General features: G+C 37.6%; 1 long non-coding RNA gene across 1 annotated transcript in view; it reads right to left on the bottom strand.

Moving 5' to 3' along the window:
* Positions 1–214: 214 nt before the first annotated feature.
* LOC309848438 overlaps positions 215–6000 on the bottom strand; it is a 49077-nt gene continuing 43291 nt past the window's right edge. Inside the window, exon 3 of the long non-coding RNA XR_014303045.1 lies at positions 215–425. This is a non-coding gene — a long non-coding RNA (uncharacterized lncRNA). The remainder of the gene's footprint in view (positions 426–6000) is intronic.

Below are 6000 nucleotides of genomic sequence, written 5' to 3'. Positions count from 1 at the left end.
TTCAAGTTTCATCTCTAACATTATTTTAAAATATAACACACAAACCTTAATCCTGACTCACTGTGAGTGGAGGAAAAATAAGCAGAGGAGAGGGTTGGGTAGGTATAAATGCAGAAAGCAGAGAAGATTTTGGAGCACCTACTGGAGAACAAAGAACATTTTAACCACATTCCAGAAGTGATACCCCCAAATCAAGACTTACCATCACAGACTTTGATGTCCGCTGTTCCAGGTTCCAGTAAGAGTTGAGCCCAAAGAACAAGGTCAGGCAGATGAATGCCCTCTATTTCCCTGCCAGTGACAGTGTGGTCTTCAAACCAATAGCACTAGTATCATGTGGAAGTTTATCAGAAAAGAAGAACCAAAGGCTGTTGGTCACAACTTCCAGGATTCCTCAGGTGAAATCTGCAGCCAGTCTCTGTACGCTGCGGGCAAGGAGAGTCGGAAGGCCCCTCCAGGTTAGTAGCCAGTTTTAATGAGCACAGGAACTTAACAAAGGAGGTGTGTTCCCGGTGACCAGCCAGAGACAAAGAGATCTCCAAACTGCCCCAGGATCTTGAGAATTTGTATAGAGGCTGTAACTGGGCTCCGTGATAGGTACCATTGAGATAATCTCCGTAACACATTGCTCTCTCAAGGACGCATCCTAAAATTGCTTCAGCTATAGGAACAGGGAGGGGTGAGGGGTGAGGTCCTTCTCAATTGCCTGGGTGGGCTCCTGGGTCAACCAGAGGTCAAGTCCTCTCAATGACCTCTGCCAATAACAGGCCCACCTCAGATTCAGTAAATCAGGCACTCAGGGCACCCTGGCAGGAATCTGGGTTGTAACAAGATTTTCAGGTGATTGATTTACTCATTACGTTTTTAAAGCACTGCTCTTGTCTTAGGAGATGTATATTGGAAAGTTTAAACCAGTTGTCACTAAGGACAGCTGTTTGGACCCAATCAGGATTCCTTACAGAAGCCAAAAATAGGCCTAAAGCCTAGACCAGTATTTCTCAAAGTCTGGGCACTGGACCAGTATCACCTAGAAATTGGCTAAAAATGCAGGTTCCTTGTCCTACTCTAGAAGTGCTGAGTCAGAAACTGGGAGTGGAGGCTAGTAATACAGGTTTTAACAAGCCCTGCAATGCTAACATCTGAGAATCAGATGCAGTCACTAGAACCCCCTTGGCCTGTAAGAAAACATTTTCCTTTCCTTTTGATTTAGCACACTAGTAGTAGTGTGGTAAATCAAACAGGTTATGAGGGTTATTAACAATGCCAACCCACAATGCCGATAGAAAAGCCAACCCAGACAGCCCAGGTGAGGTTTTCTCAGGGTTCTCAAGCAGTGGTGGTTCCTCTCTTTCCTTATTTTTAGAAAAAACTACCCCCCCCAAAGTTCCATTTCCAGCAGGATCCAAAGCTCCCCTCATTTAATTCTCCTATCACTGCCTATACCCTGGCCTTCTATTACTGCTTTTGTCATTAAACTGTTCTCAGCTTTTCACAGTATTGTGGTGGAGTAAATGATGGGAAGGGGGGTAAGAGAGTTACTGAAAGGCTTTTCCTAAGCTACTCATTGCTACCATTTTAGAAGCTGCTCCACTCCACTTCTGTGGTTCTGTTGTCCAGCCTCACCTCTAAATGTGGCCACCTATTCACAGGTGCATAAAGCAGTTACCTACCTTTGCTAACAGTTTAATGGTGGCCTCCCCAAAGATACTCATGTCCTAATTCCTGGAACCTGAGAATGTTACCTTATTTTGGGGTAAGGGGAAAAAGTTTTTGCAAATGTATTTAAGACTTTGAGATGAGGAGATCATCCTGGATTATGTGGTTATGCCCTAAATCCAGTGATAAGTAGTATCCTTATAGGAGAAAGACAGAAGGAAATGTGTGACATAAGATGAGAAGACAGAGAGAAGAGAAGGCAATGTGACCATGGATACAAAGAGTAGAGTGGCATGACCACAAGCAAGGGATATTTGGAATCACCAAATGCTGGAAGAGGTAATACTGGAACAGAATTTCCCCCTAGAACCTTCAGAGAAAGGGTAGCTATGGAACATCTATCTTGATTATGGACTTTTGCCCTCCAGAGAGGTGAAAAAATAATTTTCTATTGTTTTAAGCCATCCAACTTGTGGTAATTTGTTAGAGCAGCCCTAGAAATTCAACACAGCTCTACTCTTCTAATTGAGAAGATCAATATGGCTACAGAAGGTCAAGTGGAAGGCTTTTAAGTATGAAAACCTCCTACAGTTATTTTATTACAATACTGTAAGAGCCAGTTCAAAGAACAACTAATAAAAAGGGACTCTTGATAGTATTCTCCACCTTTGAATCAGAAAATCTCCTCTATGTCAACTTTGTGCTCACCATCTTCAACTCTGTGTGTGACCAGGTCCCTGCTACATTCTCCCAAGCAAAGGTCTGTCCTCAATGTCCAAATGTTGACCAAAAACAACCCCAATTTATCACCTCCTCTGTCAATTCTTAGTATATCATGAATAGCTATCATTTTATGGTATTTTTTTCTCCTTCCCTATATTTTATCATGATATAAATGATAGAAACTTAAAGGACTAGAACCACTAGTAACTCAGCAATTGCTGAGTCTAAATAGCTCTGATTTTAATGGTTTGGTTTAGAAGCACTTATTCTTGAATTTATTAAGCCCTATGCCCCATATTTATAACCAAGTGGTCTTTAAGTATTTGGCTTGAATACCTATTAAAATAATTTTGAATATAAACATACATCCTCATACCATTTTTTCACTAATATCTAAAGTATTTTGTTATAAGTTGCAGTGGATGTAGATTCCAATCTCTTGTCAATTTTGACACTTTAAAATAACATTATATTTATCTTTTAAGTGTATCCAATAGAATCAAATATCATTACCATACCCATTTCCATCTATTTAAAAATACATTTTGCATGGTGAAAGAAACTATCAATGAAATGACAAGGAAACCTATTGAGTGATAGAGATATTTATAAATGACATACCTGTTTAGGGGTTAATATCTAAAATACATAAAGAACTTACGCAAGTCAACACCTGAAAGCAAGCAATCCTATTAAAAATGGGCAGAGGGGGGCACCTGGGTGACTCAGTGAGTTAAGCCTCTGCCTTTGGCTTGGGTCAAAATCTCAGGGTCCTGGGATCGAGTCCCGCATTGTGCTCTCTGCTCAGCAGGAAGCCTGCTTCCTTTCCTCTCTGCCTGCTTCTCTGCCTACTTGTGATCTCTATCTGTCAAATAAATAAATAAAATCTTAAAACAAAAAGGGGGCAGCGGACCTGAATAGACAATTTTCCAAAGAAAACATAGAAATGGCCAATTGACACATTAAAAGATGTTCAACATCACTAATCAGGGAAATGTAAATCAAAACCACAATAAGATATCACCTCACATCAATCAGAATGGATAGCATCCAAAAGATAAGATATAACAAGTGTTGGTGAAGATGTGAGGGGAAAAAATGGAACTCTCTTGCACTATTGGTGGGAATGCAAATTGGTGCAGTCCCTGTTGGAAATGGTATGGAAGTTCTTCAAAGAAATAAAAATGGTACTACCTTATGATCCAGTAATTCCACTACTGGGTATTTACCCAAAGAAAACAAAAACACTAATTTGAAAAGATACATTCATCTCTATCTATTGCAATATTATTTATAATAGCCGAGATATGGAAAGAACCCAAGTGACCATCAACAGATTTGTACATACATGTTCACACACACACACACACACACACACACACGCAAGAACACACACACATGCAAGAACACACACATGCACATAGGAATATTACTCAGTCATTAAAAAGAATGAGATCTTGCCATTTACAACAACATGGATGGGCCTAAAGGGTATAATGCTAAGTGAAATAAGTCAGAGAAAGGCAAATACCATATGACTTCACTCATGTGGAATTGAAGAAACAAAACAAAGGGAAAAAAAACAACAACAAATAAACCAAACCCCAGACTCTTAAATATAGAGAACAAAATGCTGGTTGCTAGAGGGGAGGTGGGTGGAGGGATGGATGAAATAGATAAAGGAGATTAATAATATACTTATTATGGTTAGTACTGGGTAATGTACAGAACTGTTGAATCATTATATTGTACACCTGAAACTAACATAATAAGATTATGTTAATGATACTTGAATAAAAAAATTATATATATGTATATATATATATACATCTGTGTATATATATATATCACACACACACACACATACATCTCAAAAACTTCAAGAGAGGCACCTGGGTGGCTCAGTAGTTTAAGTGTCTGACTCTTTGTTTCAGCTCAGGTCATGATTTCAGGATCCTGGCATTGAGCCTAACATAGGGCTCCCACTTAGCAGGGAGTCTGCTTGAGATTCTCTCTCTCTCCCCTTCTGTCTCTCCTCAACCCCACTCATCTACTCTCTTTGACTAAAATAAATAAATAAATAAATCTTTAAAAGAAAAACAATACTTTAAGAGTTATAAATTTTACATTTTCTTTTTTTTTATTTCCATGCTGCTACATTCATGATATATTTATATGTATACGTATACATATAAATATATTTTTAATTTTGTGTCAGTCATAGGTAACTTATGCTGAAAAGCCTATTATTGATCACCTTATCTTATTATCAGATTCCTGTACAGATTATAAACAGTATGTAAACTGAAATTTAGTCTTAAACTTTCTGTGACTGTAAGTTTCTAAATACTATAAAATTTATTTTAAATGAGTTATCACAATTATTAAAGTAAATTTTTTATACTAAAAATTTCAATAGATTATTATACTTTAAAAGGTTCTTTAAACATCCTGATGAAATGGATGAAGCTGCTTCCTATGAATGTTGCTCATCCTCAATTCTATTCTTTCTTTTATGTCTGTTGGGTTTTATACACGTAACATGCAGAAACACGGTATCAGTCAGAAAGGACCAGGCTATGAAAGGGTAATTAACAACCTCAAAACTTCAATGGCTAAAGCAAGTAAGCAACCAAAAATACAAAATTGCCAATTTTTCTCATCCTCTATGCATTTAATGCAAGTCAGTTGTAGGCTCTGGTCCATGTCTGCTGACTACAATATTCAGGCTGCCAGAGCAGCTGCCATTTTTAAAGTTGCTAATAGCAATGGTAGAGAGAAAAATATTACCAGGAATTAAATCCTTCAGTCCAGAAATAATATATGCCACTTTGACTCCCAAATCACTAGTAAGACATGAAATCCTACTATGTACTAGAAGGGTGAGACTCCAAAAATTCTAGGTAACTTGCTGTACTGATTACCACAGTTCATTCTTTTGCCCACTAAATATTTGGCTTACCTCTCCCCATTTTCATAAGCAAAATATTCTCATATTCTTCTAAACCAGACAATCCAGAATTTCAATTATTAAGTGGTGGTGGATAAGAGCTATTCCCCTTTTACATATAAATTAGAAAAGATGAGATTATGAAAGACAAAGTAGAAAAGGCAAAATGGAATGAGTCTTCAATTGTAGCAGCTCAGTTATAAGAAAGGGGAAGTTTGAAGTTCAAGAATCAGGCAATTGATTCCCTCAAAATTCTCCATGCTCAAGAACCCTTCAGATGATCTTAATCAAGCCCTAGGGTAGATATAATAAGTTTGATCACCACTAGTGCTAGCCCAAGAGGAAAGAAACATTGGTATGTAGTTTAGGCAGAACAAATGATATCATTTGCTATTAACACTGAAGAAACCAAATTTTAGAAGAATTAGTATTTCCCAAAGATTCACAATTAGTGATCTACAAAAATGGTATAACAGAAAAAAATTAGCGTAATTTTTATTGTGTGTGTCTGAGAGAGACAAAGAAAACGAACAGCAGAGACTAAGGGGGAAAAAAGGTACAATTGTAGTTTTTGAGCCTGTAATTCCAGATCCTTCCTGGATGCAGGAAACAACCGCAGCATACAAAGCTGGACATTAAAAATAAAACAAAACAAAACAAAAAAACATTAG

Source organism: Mustela nivalis (genome assembly GCF_964662115.1).
Source record: "Mustela nivalis genome assembly, chromosome: 14".
NCBI lineage: Eukaryota > Metazoa > Chordata > Mammalia > Carnivora > Mustelidae > Mustela > Mustela nivalis.
This window is presented reverse-complemented; position numbering and strand designations above follow the sequence as displayed.